Source organism: Arachis ipaensis, chromosome B7 (genome assembly GCF_059453495.1).
Source record: "Arachis ipaensis isolate K30076 ecotype BB chromosome B7, ASM5945349v1, whole genome shotgun sequence".
NCBI lineage: Eukaryota > Viridiplantae > Streptophyta > Magnoliopsida > Fabales > Fabaceae > Arachis > Arachis ipaensis.
Genome location: NC_142442.1, coordinates 99614997 through 99622585, shown reverse-complemented (window position 1 = coordinate 99622585; position 7589 = coordinate 99614997). Strand labels below are relative to the sequence as shown.

The 7589-nt window shown below is 42.9% G+C and overlaps 1 non-coding gene across 1 annotated transcript; it reads right to left on the bottom strand.

Moving 5' to 3' along the window:
• Positions 1 to 5452: 5452 nt before the first annotated feature.
• LOC148553500 (small nucleolar RNA R71) lies at positions 5453 to 5560 on the bottom strand. The gene has a single exon (XR_015893255.1). It is a non-coding gene; the product is annotated as a small nucleolar RNA R71 (small nucleolar RNA).
• Between the last annotated feature and the right edge of the window lie 2029 nt (positions 5561 to 7589).

The following is a 7589-nucleotide window of genomic DNA, read 5'->3' as shown; positions in this document are numbered from 1 at the left end:
GAAAGATTCCCACATGTATATATTTGCACTTTCCTTTGAATAAAATATATTTTCTAGATATTCTACAAGATCTCAAGACGCATTAATCTAAAGCATTCATCATCCAATTATAAAGCAACAAATCGACGGAAAGTGAAAAACAATTTCACTGCACGATCACGATAAAGATAAACCGTCCGATAAAGGTGAAAACGCGATTCACCCAAAAGACGGTCTAGAGATGACAACCACTTTCTACAAATTGGCAAAGATGAACACAGAATAATGTAAGAAGTTATCGAAAGTGATCCAAAAAAGAGCCTGACGAGGTCTTACGGATTGCTAAAATAATAACTTAAAGACTGGCCGACGTTAAGAAGTCGGACCAAGTCAACCCAAGTCATAAGTAAACCCTGGAAAGAGGTCTGGCCAACCCTATTAAAGAGGATTACTTTAACTTATAAGGGCCCGACATGACAAAGTCAGCCCAAAATGAAAAAGTTATAAAAGTAGTCCCTGAAAGAGACCTGACAAAGGTCCAAAAAAGAGGACTACAAAAATAACTTAGAAAGAGGACGACGCAAAGAAGTCGACCTCCTACAAACAAGTTATAAAAGTAATCCCTGAAAGAGACCTGACAAAGGTCCAAAAAAGAGGATTACAAAATAACTTAGAAAGAGGACAACGCAAAGAAGTCGACCTCCTACAAACAAGTTATAAAAGTAATCCCAGAAAGAGACCTGACAAAGGTCCAAAAAAGAGGATTACAAAATAACTTAGAAGAGATCGACCTAACGAAGTCGATCTCCTACAAAGAAAGTTATAAAAGTAATCCCTGAAAGAGACCTGACAAAGGTCCAAAAAAGAGGATTACTAGGAATAAATTAAAAACGAAAGCTACAGCTTGGACTGACAAGAGAAGTCGGACCAACGAAAGCTACAACTTGGACCGACAGGAGAAGTCGGACCAAAGAAAGCTACAGCTTTGACCGACAAGAGAAGTCGGACCAACAAAACTTCCACTTGGACGGATAAGAGAAATCGGACCAAAGAAAGCTAAAGAAGGACCGGCAAGAAAAGTCGGACTAAAAGAAACAAGCGCTAAAAGGGACATAGCTTTACCTAATAAGCCACCCGACAAGTCTAACGAAATTGTTCAAGACTAACTAAAAAGGTTTCGCTAGGAACACTAAGAGTTGTCGAACGAATGTCATCCTACCTCAACCAAAAGGGAGACACTACAGACAAGACGAAAGAAGGCCGAAAAGACCTCTCAAACAAATTATGTAAAAGATCGACATGATAGCATCGGTCAACTACAAATAAACTTGGAAAAGGACAACATAAGAGAAGCCGGTCATGGATTAACACTTAAAAACAGCTCAGAGATTCTGAGCAACAAGGCCCCAACATTCTCAAAGTGCATAAAGAAGTGCAAGCAAGCATGACATAAAATACCAGGCTTCAAGGTCAGACCCAAAAAAGCTTAGAAGCTACTCGATTGCGTTTGTTTTAATGGGTTGCTAAAAGAAACCAAAAAGAGTGTCATCAAAGGATACCAACCACAAAATAAAAAGTTAAAAGCCCACAAGCCGGGCCAACTACACAGATATCCAAAAACTACAGATTAGAAGACTTTTTAATAGCATCAGGAGAAGAAGGGCGAGCCTGGAGAGGAACAGCATCCACAGTACCATCGTCCTGGTTTGAGATCTGGCAGTCAGGATCAGAAACAGGAGGGCCGACCTCAGCAGGAGGAACAGTAGGAGCTGACACCTTAGAAGAAGGAACAGGGAGAGGTTCAACATCATCATCATCTTCATCATCGGGGACAACCTTACCATCCCTGACGACATTCTCCACACTGAAGAGAGTGAGGTCAGCCTCGGGAGCAATAATCCGAACCAGATCCTTCAGGTTCCCGTAAGCAGCAGTCACACTGCCAACGAGATGACCTTATAGCTCAGAGTAATCAGCTCGGGCATTCTCCAACTCCTCCCTCAGGCTCACCACCTCCCAATAAGATGTCACATAACTATCCTTATGTCTCATAGCCGTATCCTCGGCCAGCCTCACCGAAGCCGCCAGAGAGAGGGAACTCGCCTTCTCATTCTCCAGATCCTTCTCCAACTTGGCTACCTTTACCTCAAGCTCCTCCTTAAGGCCCTTCATCCGGTTGAACTCCTGTTTAGCCTCCTCCATAAATTCCTTAGTGGTATGGAGAGGAAGATTCTGAGCAGTTCGGTACAAGGCAGCCCCCATGTACGCCATTTTAACACTGTTTCGGGTCATAAAATCCAGATGGTGAAGGATTAACACATCATCCATGGGGAGGGTACCGTAGGGACCGATCTACTGATCTACAAATTCGATTGCATTAAAATCAGGGGCGTCAAGGTGGAAGACTTCAGTTGTTTTTTGTTTCTTATTGGGAGGAGCACCAGAAGTAGCAGCTGAAGACTGTGGAGGCTCGGCCAGACGAACCCGAGGAGTCGGGATCACTTTCTTCGGCCCAGGAGAACTCGACACGGGCGGCTTCACTTACACTTGGGAAGATCCCTCCCCGGCCGCCTTGGCCGAGATGTTTTGAGCAACAGCAGCCTTCTTCGCCTTCTTATAGGCCTTCTTGGAATCATTATTTTTCGACATCTTTGAAAGAACAGAATCAACCATAACGACAAGTTACAACACAGGAAAAGAAAAGCTCAGAAAGCAAGTATAAAAACAAATCAGACAGTACCCAAAACAGTTCGAACCAAAGACAGATCACTCAAGAATCTTTTTGTATCCAAATGGGGTGGTTTCCCCCACAAATCCTCAAGAACAACCACAAAAGCCCGCTCAACCTCATTAAGCATCTCCCATGTATAATGTGGCACTCTCACATTCTTTTGCCACTCTAGAGGAAAAACAAGCTCATCATTTTCATCAAGAAAAAAAGGGTGGACCCCCTCAACAGCACGGACGCGGAAGAAATAGTTCTTAAAATCTTTAAAAGACTCATCATACATGGCAAAAACTTTATGCCCCTCGGCCAACCTGAAAGAAACCCAGGAAGCTTTCTTTTTGGAGGAATCTCCGGCCTTGGCCGAGACAAAAAGATAATGGAAAAGAGTTTCAGAAGGTGCTATGTCTAACTCTTGGCAAAGCAGTTGAAATATTTTGATAAAACCCCAGGAATTCGGATGAAGCTGGGATGGAGCAATGTTACATGACCACAACAGGTCGGTTTCAAAAGCAGTAAAAGGAAAAGTAACGTCTAACTGGCTAAAGAAGTATTCATAAGTGTAAAAGAAGGGACGCTCCCCCTCGACGAAAGTAGAAAAGCAAGCCCTCTCATCAGAATCAGGAGCTACGAGTTCATAATCCCTCTCCTGGGCACTGCCACTACAAATCCTATGACGCTTCCTCAGTTCTACACAAAATTCAGCATCCACGACAGATACACACATTAGGACAACGGATTCCAGCCAATCAGACATCCCCTCAGGAACTTTGGAAGACACCTTTACAATGTTATTGCGAGAAGACATGACGCCGACTAATCCTATAAATAAGAAAAGAAGATTGGATTACTAAGAAAACATCTCGGACGAGGGGTAAAACAACTCGACAAAATGACACAGGCAAACACATAGGAAAGGAAAACCCCAAGACTCAAAACCAAAGTCCTGGGGCATCCTTTGGAGGCAGAAACAAGGCAAGGATTCAGGAAATTCCTACAGCTTACGAAGGTCTCAAATAAATGCAAAGGAAGCAAAAACACAAAAAGCCACTATCTTTCTACAGTTTCACCAAACAACAGGGCATAGCAAAAAAGCCGAAAGCAGGAAAATCGTCAAAGATACAACCTTTTTTCAGAAACAAAAATCATCATTTCGAATACAATCATCAAAAGCACAAGCGGAAGCGACGGCAACATGCAAAACTCTAAAGGCATCAAGCAGCAGAGAAAGTCAAAGAAATCACACAAAAAGATGAAGAAATCCCAGAATACACAACAATCAGGCATAGTAAAACAGAAAAATCAAAATTTTCTCAAAATCAGACTTTCCCTAAATCAGACAAAAAAAGACGCAGAAGAAAGGGAAGGAGAAAACCAACCTGGAACAAAAGAGAAGCTGCAAAAACTGAAGACGGGAAAATGGAATCAACCCAGAGAATCGCCAAATGACGCTATCACGCAAGGAAAGGCAGAACGATGCAGATGAAAATAAAAACTGAGAGAGTGAAGGAAGAAGTTACGAAGGAGAGAAACCATTTTTTGATCGAAAGATTCAAAATAAAAACCAAGGGAAACGGGCAATTAAAACCAATTAATGAAGGTATTTAAAGCTTCGCATATTCCCAAAGTCAAAATATTACAGGCAAAAGCACGCGCTTTCAGAAGAAGCGAAAGAAGAAACGTTCCACATTCAAAAAGACTCTACAAAGAAATAAATCGACAAAATGCTTGAGTTCAGCTTCACTAAAAAGGACCGAAGCCAAGGATTCGACCTCAACAAGAAAGACCGAGCTCAAGCAGGGGCACTGTTCATACCCTGGGTCGAGCTATCCGACCCGGGATGATCGGCGACAAAGCAACCGACCTCTTAAGGTCAGACTATCCGACCTCTTCTCAAAAAGAGCTCGGCCAAATCGACAAGAAGGCCCAAGAAGGCCCAAACAGAGGAACACGACCCAAATCCAAAGGTCGTCCAAGCCTATAGAGATAAGGGCGGTTCCCTTGAAGATAAGCTGACCTCAACTCAAAGATAAAGATAAGATAAGATAACTAACTTATCTTATCTAGAAAGGTCACTCTACAACCACTATAAATACACTGGAACACCCAGGTATAACTCATACTCTGATTCTACATAAAACCTATTTAATACCCATGCTAACTTAAGCATCGGAGTCTCTTGCAGGTTCCCCCCACCCTCCGGTGATGAAGGATCGGCAATGCAGCTAGATCAACAAGTCAGACATGACAGCTCCGACCGCTACTCACCAGCCGGACTCGTCAACACCGACCAGTACAGAAGATCTCGTCTGAGATCGACCTCCAGTTTCAGGTAACCCTCGGAACAGCAGCCAAAAACAACAACAATACCAACAATACAAGGAAGGTGCTTGGTGACTTTACTGCACCTACTCCCGACTTCTGTGGGAGAAGCATCTCAATCCCTGCCATTGGAGCAAACAACTTTGAGCTTAAGCCTCAATTAGTTTCTCTAATGCAACATAATTGTATGTTTCATGGACTTTCATTAGAAGATCCTCATTAGTTCTTAGCTGAATTCTTGCAAATCTGTGACACTGTCAAGACCAATGGGGTTGATTCTGAGGTCTACAGACTTATGCTTTCCCCTTTGCTGTTAGAGACAGAGCTAGGACATGGTTGGATTCACAACCTAAAGAAAGCCTGAACTCTTGGGAAAAGTTGGTCAATGCCTTTTTGGCAAAGTTCTTTCCACCTCAAAAATTGAGCAAGCTTAGAGTGGAAGTCCAAACCTTCAGACAGAAGGAAGGTGAATCCCTCTATGAAGCTTGGGAAAGATACAAGCGATTGATCAGAAGGTGTCCTTCTAACATGCTTTCAGAATGGAGCATTATAGGTAGCTTCTATGATGGTCTGACTGAACTGTCTAAGATGTCATTGGACAGCTCTGCTGGAGGATCTCTTCATCTGAAGAAGACGCCTGCAGAAGCTCAGGAACTCATTGAAATGGTTGCAAATAACCAATTCATGTACACTTCAGAAAGGAACCCTGTGAACAATGGGACAAATCAGAAAAAAGGAGTTCTTGAGATTGATACTCTGAATGCCATATTAGCTCAGAACAAAATATTGAATCAGCAAGTCAATATGATCTCTCAGAGTCTGTTTGGCATGCAAGCAGCAACAGGCAGTACCAAAGAAGCTTCATCCGAAGAAGAAGCTTATGATCCTGAGAACCCAGCAATGGAAGAAGTGAATTACATGGGAGAACCCTATGGAAACACCTATAATCCTTCATGGAGAAATCATCCAAATCTCTCATGGAAGGACCAATAGAGGCCTCAACAAGGCTTCAACAACAATAATGGTGGAAGAAATAGGTTTAGCAATTGCAAGCCTTTTCCATCATCCTCTAGCAACAGACAAAGAATTCTAAGCAGAGCCACTCTGACTTAGCAACTGTAGTCTCTGATCTAATTAAAACCACTCAAAGTTTCATGACTGAAACAAGATCCTCCATTAGAAATTTGGAGGCACAGGTGGGTCAACTGGGTAAGAAAGTTACTGAACTCCCTCCTAGTACTCTCCCAAGCAATACAGAAGAGAACCCAAAGAGAGAATGCAAGGCCATAAACACGTCCCACATGGCCGAATGCATAGAGAAGGGAAAGGTAGTGATTTCCACTGAGGAAGACTTCAATGGACGTCCACTAGCCTCCAAGGAGTTCCCTAATGAGGAACCATGGGAATCTGAGGCTCACATTGAGACCATAGAGATTCCATTGAATTTACTTCTACCATTCATAAGCTCTGATGAGTATTCCTCCTCTGAAGAGGATGAAGATTCTACTGAATTACAAGTTGCTAAGTACCTTGGAGCAATCATGAAGTTAAATGACAAGTTATTTGGTAATGAGACTTGGGAGGATGAACCCCTCTTGCTCACCAAAGAACTGGATGACTTGACTAGGCAGAGATTACCTCAGAAGAGACAGGATCCTGGAAAGTTCTCAATACCTTGTACCATAGGCACCATGACCTTTGAGAAGGCTCTGTGTGACCTAGGGTCAAGCATAAACCTCATGCCTCTCTCTGAAACGGAGAAGCTAGGGATCCGTGAGGTACAACCTGCAAGAATCTCGCTAGAGTTGGCAGACAATTCAAAGAAACAGGCTTATGGACTTGTAGAGGATGTCTTGGTAAAGGTTGAAGGCTACTACAACCCTTCTAATTTCATAATCCTAGTGGTGCACGAAACTGTGATCATCAATGGCGCCAACAACTTGGTGTGGCACACTTGTAATCTCAACTCTTTTATCACAACTCCGCACAACTAACCAGCAAGTGCACAGGGTCGTCCAAGTAATAAACCTTACGTGAGTAAGGGTCGATCCCACGGAGATTGTCGGCTTGAAGTAAGCTATGGTCATCTTGTAAATCTCAGTCAGGCGGATTCAAATGGTTATGGAGTTTAAGGTGATGAAAATAAACATAAAATAAGGATAGAGATACTTATGTAATTCATTGGTGGATTTTAGATAAGCGTATGAAGATGCTTTGTTCCCCTTGAACCTCTGCTTTTCTATTGCCTTCTTCCAATCATTCATACTCCTTTCCATGGAAAGCTTTATGTTGGGCATCACCGTTGTCAATGGCTACATCCCGTCCTCTCAGGGAAAATGGTCCTGATGCTCTGTCACAACATTGGCTAATCAGCTGTCGGTTCTCGATCATGTCGGAATAGGATCCATTGATCCTTTTGCGTCTGTCACACGCCCCACAATCGCGAGTTTGAAGCTCGTCACAGTTATCCCTTTCCAGATCCTACTCGAAATACCACAGACAAGGTTTAGACTTTCCAGATCTCAGGAATGGCTGCCATTAATTCTAGGCTATACCACGAAGG